The sequence below is a fragment of the Rutidosis leptorrhynchoides genome, chromosome 2 (genome assembly GCF_046630445.1).
Source record: "Rutidosis leptorrhynchoides isolate AG116_Rl617_1_P2 chromosome 2, CSIRO_AGI_Rlap_v1, whole genome shotgun sequence".
NCBI classification, from domain to species: Eukaryota; Viridiplantae; Streptophyta; class Magnoliopsida; order Asterales; family Asteraceae; genus Rutidosis; species Rutidosis leptorrhynchoides.
Genome location: NC_092334.1, coordinates 605,717,071 through 605,728,258, shown reverse-complemented (window position 1 = coordinate 605,728,258; position 11,188 = coordinate 605,717,071).

Here is an 11,188-nt window from a genome sequence, read left to right as displayed (position 1 = left end):
CTTTTGTCGACTTTGGGCGGTTTTCAACCGTTGTTGAATTTGGATGATCTTCTCGGTAGTTTCTTGTATAATCTCTGGACCCGTAATCTGTCTATCCCCTACTTCACTCCAACAAATCGGAGACCTGCACTTTCTACCATAAAGTGCTTCAAACGGCGCCATCTCAATGCTTGAATGGTAGCTGTTGTTGTAGGAAAATTCTGCTAACGCTAGATGACGATCCCAACTGTTTCCGAAATCAATAACACATGCTCGTAGCATGTCTTCAAGCGTTTGTATCGTCCTTTCGCTCTGCCCATCAGTTTATGGATGATAGGCAGTACTCATGTCTAGACGAGTTCCTAATGCTTGCTGTAATGTCTGCCAGAATCTTGAAATAAATCTGTCATCCCTATCAGAGATAATAGAGATTGGTATTCCATGTCTGGAGACGACTTCCTTCAAATACAGTCGTGCTAACTTCTCCATCTTGTCATCTTCTCTTATTGGCAGGAAGTGTGCTGATTTGGTGAGACGATCAACTATTACCCAAATAGTATCAAAACCACTTGCAGTCCTTGGCAATTTAGTGATGAAATCCATGGTAATGTTTTCCCATTTCCATTCCGGGATTTCGGGTTGTTGAAGGAGACCTGATGGTTTCTGATGCTCAGCTTTGACCTTAGAACACGTCAAACATTCTCCTACGTATTTAGCAACATCGGCTTTCATACCCGGCCACCAAAAATGTTTCTTGAGATCCTTGTACATCTTCCCCGTTCCAGGATGTATTGAGTATCTGGTTTTATGAGCTTCTCTAAGTACCATTTCTCTCATATCTTCAAATTTTGGTACCCAAATCCTTTCAGCCCTATACCGGGTTCCGTCTTCCCGAATATTAAGATGCTTCTCCGTTCCTTTGGGTATTTCATCCTTTAAATTTCCCTCTTTTAAAACTCCTTGTTGCGCCTCCTTTATTTGAGTAGTAAGGTTATTATGAATCATTATATTCATAGATTTTACTCGAATGGGTTCTCTGTCCTTCCTGCTCAAGGCATCGGCTACCACATTTGCCTTCCCCGGGTGGTAACGAATCTCAAAGTCGTAATCATTCAACAATTCAATCCACCTACGCTGCCTCATATTCAGTTGTTTCTGATTAAATATGTGTTGAAGACTTTTGTGGTCGGTATATATAATACTTTTGACCCCATATAAGTAGTGCCTCCAAGTCTTTAATGCAAAAACAACCGCGCCTAATTCCAAATCATGCGTCGTATAATTTTGTTCGTGAATCTTCAATTGTCTAGACGCATAAGCAATCACCTTTGTTCGTTGCATTAATACACAACCGAGACCTTGCTTTGATGCGTCACAATAAATCACAAAATCATCATTCCCTTCAGGCAATGACAATATAGGTGCCGTAGTTAGCTTTTTCTTCAATAACTGAAACGCTTTCTCTTGTTCATCATTCCATTCAAATTTCTTCCCTTTATGCGTTCATGCAGTCAAGGGTTTTGCTATTCTGGAAAAGTCTTGGATGAACCTTCTGTAGTAACCAGCTAGTCCTAAAAACTGGCGTATGTGTTTTGGAGTTTTCGGGGTTTCCCACTTTTCAACAGTTTCTATCTTTGCTGGATCCACCTTAATACCTTCTTTATTCACTATGTGACCGAGGAATTGAACTTCTTCCAACCAAAATGCACACTTTGAAAACTTAGCGTACAATTCTTCCTTCCTCAATACTTCTAACACCTTTCTCAAATGTTCACCGTGTTCTTGGTCATTCTTTGAGTAAATAAGTATGTCATCAATGAAAACAATGACAAACTTGTCAAGGTATGGTCCACACACTCGGTTCATAAGGTCCATGAACACAGCTGGTGCATTAGTTAAACCAAACAGCATGACCATAAACTCGTAATGACTGTAACGTGTTCTGAAAGCAGTCTTTGGAATATCATCTTCTTTCACCCGCATTTGATGATACCCGGAACGTAAGTCAATCTTTGAATAAACAGACGAGCCTTGTAGTTGATCAAATAAGTCGTCGATTCTCGGTAGTGGGTAGCGGTTCTTGATGGTAAGTTTGTTCAACTCTCGGTAGTCGATACACAACCTGAATGTACCATCTTTCTTCTTGACAAACAAAATAGGAGCTCCCCACGGTGATGTGCTTGGTCGAATGAAACCATGCTCTAAAAGTTCTTGTAATTGGCTTTGCAGTTCTTTCATCTCGCTGGGTGCGAGTCTGTAAGGAGCACGAGCTATTGGTGCAGCTCCTGGTACAAGATCTATTTGAAATTCAATGGATCGATGTGGGGGTAATCCCGGTAATTCTTTCGGAAATACATCGAAAAATTCTTTTGCAATGGGAACATCATTGATGCTCTTTTCTTCAGTTTGTACTTTCTCGACGTGTGCTAGAACAGCATAGCAACCTTTTCTTATTAGTTTTTGTGCCTTCAAATTACTAATAAGATGTAGCTTCGTGTTGCCCTTTTCTCCGTACACCATTAAGGGTTTTCCTTTTTCTCGTATAATGCGAATTGCATTTTTGTAACAAATGATCTCTGCTTTCACTTCTTTCAACCAATCCATACCGATTATCACATCAAAACTCCCTAACTCTACTGGTATCAAATCAATCTTAAATGTTTCGCTAACCAGTTTAATTTCTCAATTCCGACATATATTATCTGCTGAAATTAATTTACCATTTGCTAATTCGAGTAAAAATTTACTATCCAAAGGCGTCAATGGACAACTTAATTTAGCACAAAAATCTCTACTCATATAGCTTCTATCCGCACCCGAATCAAATAAAACGTAAGTAGATTTATTGTCAATAAGAAACGTACCCGTAACAAGCTCCGGGTCTTCCTGTGCCTCTGCCGCATTAATATTGAAAACTCTTCCGTGGCCTTGTCCATTCGTGTTCTCCTGGTTCGGGCAATTTCTAATAATGTGGCCCGGTTTTCCACATTTATAACAAACTACATTGGCATAACTTGCTCCGACACTACTTGCTCCGCCATTACTCGTTCCGACACCATTTGTTCCTTTCGTTCTATTAACCCCTGGTCCGTAGACCTCACACTTCGCCGCGCTATGACCATTTCTTTTACACTTGTTGCAAAATTTGGTGCAGAACCCCGAGTGATACTTTTCACACCTTTGGCATAGCTGCTTCTGATTGTTGTTGTTGTTGCGGTTATTATTGTTGTTGGGATGATTGTTGTAGTTGCTGTTGTTGTTGTTGTTGTTGTTGTTGGGCCGTTTGTTGTAGTTGCGATTGATGTTGCGATTGTTGGGATAATTGTTGCGATTATTGTTGTAATTGCTGTTGTTGTTGTATTGGTGATTCTTATCACCGTTTTCCTCCCACTTTCTTTTGACTTGCTTCACATTGGCCTCTTCAGCAGTCTGTTCTTTAATTCTTTCTTCAATCTGGTTCACTAGTTTGTGAGCCATTCTACATGCCTGTTGTATGGAGGTGGGCTCGTTTGAATTTATATCTTCTTGGATTCTTTCCGGTAATCCTTTCACAAACGCATCGATCTTCTCTTCCTCATCTTCGAATGCTCCCGGACACAATAGGCACAATTCTGTGAATCGTCTTTCGTACGTGGTAATATCAAATCCTTGGGTGCGTAACCCTCTAAGTTCTGTCTTGAGCTTATTGACCTCGGTTCTGGGACGGTACTTCTCGTTCATCAAGTGCTTGAATGCTGACCACGGTAGTGCGTACGCATCGTCTTGTCCCACTTGCTCTAGATAGGTATTCCACCATGTTAACGCAGAACCTGTGAAGGTATGCGTAGCGTACTTCACTTTGTCCTCTTCAGTACACTTACTTATGGCAAATACCGATTCGACCTTCTCGGTCCACCGTTTCAATCTGATCGGTCCTTCGGTTCCATCAAATTCCAAAGGTTTGCAGGCAGTGAATTCTTTGTAGGTGCATCCTACACGATTTTCTGTACTGCTAGATCCAAGGTTATTGTTGGTATGTAGCGCAGCCTGTACTGCGGCTATGTTTGAAGCTAGAAAAGTACGGAATTCCTCTTCATTCATATTCACGGTGTGTCGAGTAGTCGGTGCCATTTCCTTCAAAATAGTCAAATGGAACAAGTTAATCATACAGAATATTAAGAGTAGTTAATAGTATTTCGTAGCACAATATGAACTCATTTATAAAAGCTTTTTCTTCATATTAGCGTTTTATAAGTTTAAATTCGGGTAGCACCTACCCGTTAAGTTCATACTTAGTAGCTAATATACAATTCAACTACTACAATTCTATATGAAAAACTGATTATAATAATATTTCGAGTTCAAACTTTTACACAATATTTTACAAACTTACAATACCGCTTATTTTACATATAACATGAAATATAGCACACAATAAATTTGATACAAGATGGTTGTGAAGATAATTCTAGCTAGTACACAAGTCGTTCAGCAAAGGCAATAAAGACACGTAATTCATACGTCCAGAAACAAGTCATGCATTCTGGTTTTACTAGGATTACTTCCCATCCTTGGTCTTGTGGAACATGACCGTTATGGCCGTTGATAAGACAGCGTGTTGTAACGTCGTCAAAGGGACGAGGGTTACGTAATGTCCAACAGTCCCGTAACAATCTAAAAACCTCATTTCTTACCCCAATTACTGACTCCGTCACTTGTGGGAACGTTTTGTTTAATAGTTGTAGCCCGATGTTCTTGTTCTCACTTTGGTGAGAAGCGAACATTACTAATCCGTAAGCATAACATGCTTCTTTATGTTGCATGTTAGCCGCTTTTTCTAAATCACGAAGTCCAATATTCGGATATATTGAGTCAAAATAATTTCTTAACCCATTGCGTAAAATAGCATTTGGGTTCCCCGCAATATATGCGTCAAAGTAAACACATCGTAACTTATGGATTTCCCAATGTGATATCCCCCATATTTCGAACGAAAGCCTTTTATAAACCAAGGTATTCTTGGAACGTTCTTCGAATGTCTTACAAACCGATCTCGCCTTAAATAGTTGTGCCGAAGAATTCTGACCGACTCTAGACAAGATTTCATCAATCATGTCTCCGGGTAGGTCTCTTAAAATATTGAGTTGTCTATCCATTTTGTGTTTTTATACTGTAAAATAGACAAGAGTTAGATTCATAAAAAAAATACTTATTAATACAAGCAATTTTTACATATATCATAAAGCATAAGCACACTATATTACATATATTACACCACACGAATACAACTATCTTATTCCGACTCGCTTGTTTCTTCTTCGTCGGTTTTGGTTCGTTTTGCCAAGTTTCTAGGGATATATGATGTTCCCCTAATACGAGCCGTAGTTTTCCACATTGGTTTAGAAAAACCTGGTGGTTTAGAGGTTCCCGGGTCATTGTTACAACTTAAGGACTTCGGGGGTTGACGATACATATAAAGTTCATCGGGGTTGGAATTAGATTTCTCTATTTTTATGCCCTTTCCCTTATTATTTTCTTTTGCCTTTTTAAATTCAGTTGGGGTAATTTCTATAACATCATCGGAATTTTCGTCAGAATCCGATTCATCGGAGAATTGGTAATCCTCCCAATATTTTGCTTCCTTGGCGGAAACACCATTGACCATAATTAACCTTGGTCGGTTGGTTGAGGATTTTCTTTTACTTAACCGTTTTATTATTTCCCCCACCGGTTCTATTTCTTCATCCGGTTCCGATTCTTCTTCCGGTTCCGATTCTTCTTCCGGTTCCGACTCTTCTTCCGGTTCCTCTTCGGGAACTTGTGAATCAGTCCACGAATCATTCCAATTTACATTTGACTCTTCATTATTATTAGGTGAGTCATTAGGACTTGTTCTAGAGGTAGACATCTATCACATAATATCAAACGCGTTAAGAGATTAATATATCACATAATATTCACATGTTAAAAATATATAGTTTCCAACAAAATTTGTTAAGCAATCATTTTTCAAGTAAACACGGTCGAAGTCCAGACTCACTAATGCATCCTAACAAACTCGATAAGACACACTAATGCAAAATTCTGGTTCTCTAAGACCAACGCTCGGATACCAACTGAAATGTCCCGTTCTTATTGATTAAAAACGTTCCATATTAATTGATTTCGTTGCGAGGTTTTGACCTCTATATGAGACGTTTTTCAAAGACTGCATTCATTTTAAAACAAACCATAACCTTTATTTCATCAATAAAGGTTTAAAAAGCTTTACGTAGATTATCAAATAATGATAATCTAAAATATCCTGTTTACACACGACCATTACATAATGGTTTACAATACAAATATGTTACAACAAAATAAGTTTCTTGAATACAGTTTTTACACAATATCATACAAGCATGGACTCCAAATCTCGTCCTTATTTAAGCATACGACAGCGGAAGCTCTTAATAATCACCTGAGAATAAACATGCTTAAAACATCAACAAAAATGTTGATGAGTTATAGGTTTAACCTATATATATCAAATCATAATAATAGACCACAAGATTTCATATTTCAATACACATCCCATACATAGAGATAAAAATCATTCATATGGTGAACACCTGGTAACCGACATTAACAAGATGCATATATAAGAATATCCCCATCATTCCGGGACACCCTTCGGATATGATATAAATTTCGAAGTACTAAAGCATCCGGTACTTTGGATGGGGTTTGTTAGGCCCAATAGATCTATCTTTAAGATTCGCGTCAATTAGGGTGTCTGTTCCCTAATTCTTAGATTACCAGACTTAATAAAAAGGGGCATATTCGATTTCGATAATTCAACCATAGAATGTAGTTTCACGTACTTGTGTCTATTTTGTAAATCATTTATAAAACCTGCATGTATTCTCATCCCAAAAATATTAGATTTTAAAAGTGGGACTATAACTCACTTTCACAGATTTTTACTTCGTCGGGAAGTAAGACTTGGCCACTGGTTGATTCACGAACCTATAACAATATATACATATATATCAAAGTATGTTCAAAATATATTTACAACACTTTTAATATATTTTGATGTTTTAAGTTTATTAAGTCAGCTGTCCTCGTTAGTAACCTACAACTAGTTGTCCACAGTTAGATGTACAGAAATAAATCGATAAATATTATCTTGAATCAATCCACGACCCAGTGTATACGTATCTCAGTATTGATCACAACTCAAACTATATATATTTTGGAATCAACCTTAACCCTGTATAGCTAACTCCAACATTCACATATAGAGTATCTATGGTTGTTCCGAAATATATATAGATGTGTCGACATGATAGGTCGAAACATTGTATACGTGTCTATGGTATCTCAAGATTACATAATATACAATACAAGTTGATTAAGTTATGGTTGGAATAGATTTGTTACAAATTTTCACGTAGCTAAAATGAGAAAAATTATCCAATCTTGTTTTACCCATAACTTCTTCATTTTAAATCCGTTTTGAGTGAATCAAATTGCTATGGTTTCATATTGAACTCTATTTTATGAATCTAAACAGAAAAAGTATAGGTTTATAGTTGGAAAAATAAGTTACAAGTCGTTTTTGTAAAGGTAGTCATTTCAGTCGAAAGAACGACGTCTAGATGACCATTTTAGAAAACATACTTTCACTTTGAGTTTAACCATAATTTTTGGATATAGTTTCATGTCCATAATAAAAATCATTTTCTCAGAATAACAACTTTCAAATCAAAGTTTATCATAGTTTTTAATTAACTAACCCAAAACAGCCCGCGGTGTTACTACGACGGCGTAAATCTGGTTTTACGGTGTTTTTCGTGTTTCCAGGTTTTAAATCATTAAGTTAGCATATCATATAGATATAGAACATGTGTTTAGTTGATTTTAAAAGTCAAGTTAGAAGGATTAACTTTTGTTTGCGAACAAGTTTAGAATTAACTAAACTATGTTCTAGTGATTACAAGTTTAAACCTTCGAATAAGATAGCTTTATATGTATGAATCGAATGATGTTATGAACATCATTACTATCTTAAGTTCCTTGGATAAACCTACTGGAAAATAGAAAAATGGATCTAGCTTCAATGGATCCTTGGATGGCTCGAAGTTCTTGAAGCAGAATCATGACACGAAAACAAGTTCAAGTAAGATCATCACTTGAAATAAGATTGTTATAGTTATAGAAATTGAACCAAAGTTTGAATATGATTATTACCTTGTATTAGAATGATAACCTACTGTAAGAAACAAAGATTTCTTGAGGTTGGATGATCACCTTACAAGATTGGAAGTGAGTTAGCAAACTTGAAAGTATTCTTGATTTTATGTAACTAGAACTTGTAGAATATATGAAGAACACTTAGAACTTGAAGATAGAACTTGAGAGAGATCAATTAGATGAAGAAAATTGAAGAATGAAAGTGTTTGTAGGTGTTTTTGGTCGTTGGTGTATGGATTAGATATAAAGGATATGAAATTTTGTTTTCATGTAAATAAGTCATGAATGATTACTCATATTTTTGTAATTTTATGAGATATTTCATGCTAGTTGCCAAATGATGGTTCCCACATGTGTTAGGTGACTCACATGGGCTGCTAAGAGCTGATCATTGGAGTGTATATACCAATAGTACATACATCTAAAAGCTGTGTATTGTACGAGTACGAATACGGGTGCATACGAGTAGAATTGTTGATGAAACTGAACGCGGATGTAATTGTAAGCATTTTTATTAAGTAGAAGTATTTTGATAAGTGTATTGAAGTCTTTCAAAAGTGTATAAATACATATTAAAACACTACATGTATATACATTTTAACTGAGTCGTTAAGTCATCGTTAGTCGTTACATGTAAGTGTTGTTTTGAAACCTTTAGGTTAACGATCTTGTTAAATGTTGTTAACCCAATGTTTATAATATCAAATGAGATTTTAAATTATTATATTATCATGATATTATCATGTATGAATATCTCTTAATATGATATATATACATTAAATGTCTTTACAACAATAATCGTTACATATATGTCTCGTTTATAAATCATTAAGTTAGTAGTCTTGTTTTTACATATGTAGTTCATTGTTAATATACTTAATGATATGTTTACTTATCATAGTATCATGTTAACTATATATATATATATATATATCCATATATATGTCATCATATAGTTTTTACAAGTTTTAACGTTCGTGAATCACCGGTCAACTTGGGTGGTCAATTGTCTATATGAAACATATTTCAGTTAATCAAGTCTTAACAAGTTTGATTGCTTAACATGTTGGAAACATTTAATCATGTAAATATGAATCTCAATTAATGTATATAAACATGGAAAAGTTCGGGTCACTACATTCGTCCTTATGGTTAAGGTCGGGTTATGACATGTGGTATCAGAGCGTTGGTCTTAGAGAACCAGAAAATTTGCATTAGTGTGTCTTATCGAGTTTGTTAGGATGCATTAGTGAGTCTGGACTTTGACCGTGTTTGATTTCGAAAACTATTGCTTATCCTTGTTGGTTAAAAAAAATTAATATGTAAATATTATGTGGTATTAACGTGCTAGTTGTTATGTGATAGATGTCTGGCTTAGAACTTGTTATCACATTCAGCGACTCCGAACCAGAATCTTCAGATGGTGTTCCAGTCATTAACCTGTCCGATGATGAAAACGATACCTTTGGGGAAGACTCACAATTTTCGGATGAATCAATTGAAGAGGAACCGGAAAGTGATCCTGAAGAGGAAGAAATACAGGAAATTATGAAAGACAAGTTTGAAAGAGGAAAGAAACGAAAGGCTACTGAATTAGAAAATCCAAATCCCAAGTTTAGTGAGGATGTTGTGGCACCAACTCCACCAGACACTTCCACCCCTATTCCCGCTATTCCTATTAGTTCTATCCCGGCATCGAGTTCTTCAGCCCCTCCGCCAAAACGCAGGGAGACAGTCAAGATAACCTATAAGCGATTTCTTTGAACACAAACGTTTTGGGTTAAATGATGCGCTATTGTTTTAAACCATGGGATCATATAACATTTTGTATAATATTACTAGTGTGGTTTGCTTAATGTTTGATGTAAGATAAGCATATGTAAAATAGTGAAGTGTGAAATGCAATAATTTTCCATGGTTGAGTATTATTTGGGTGATAGTAATTGATTTCTGTACTAAGCTATTAAGTATGAACTTTAACGGGTAGGTACTACCCTAGATATAATTATAAAATGCTAATAAGAAGAAAAGGCTTTTATAATAATAACTGGTTCATATTATTAATAAGCTACGATGTACTGTAAATACATACTACATCTATAATATTCCATGTGAATAATTATTTTTTTCATTCTTATTGAAGATTATGGAGCGATTGAACCGAATGACGAAACAAGAAATCAAGGAACTCATCAATCAGCGAGTGGATGACAGAATGTTATGGGTCGAGGCTGCGAGAGGTGCTGCAGTTAACCCAAATCCTCGTGTGGGATGTACTTACAAAACTTTTCAAGGTTGCAAGCCCTTATCATTCAGTGGAACAGAAGGACCAGTCGGTTTAACCCGGTGGATCGAAAAGATTGAGTCTGTGTTTAAAATCAGTGGTTGTATTGAGAAGTACATGACCAAGTATGCATCGTGCACCTTACAAGATAGTGCACTCACATGGTGGAAAAACTATGTGAAGGCCGTAGGAGGAGATGTAGCTTATGATACTCCCTGGGAAGAATTCAAAACAATGCTAATCAACGAGTATTGTCCAAGGAATGAGGTTAGGAAGTTGGAAGCTGAATTACGAAGCCTGAAAGTTGTTGGTACTGAACTCACCAACTACAATCAGCGATTCGTGGAATTAGCTTTGCTATGTCCTGAATTGGTACCAACCGAAGAACGGAAGATAGAACTGTACAAAGATGGTTTGCCTAAAAATGTCAAAGCAAATGTTACAGTATCGAAACCCAAGACTATTCACGAAGCCATCACCATGGAGAACGAGTTGATGGACCAGATTATTCTGGATAAGAACACCGATGTCAAGACATCGGGAAATAAAAGAAAGTGGGAAGGTAATCATCAACAATCCAACAAGAAACAAGAAACCACGCAAGGTGCGGGTAGCGGTTCGAACTCAGGTTACAAAGAACGAAATCCTTTATGTAACAGATGCCACAAACATCACTCTGGTTATTGTAATGTGGTGTGCGAAAATTGT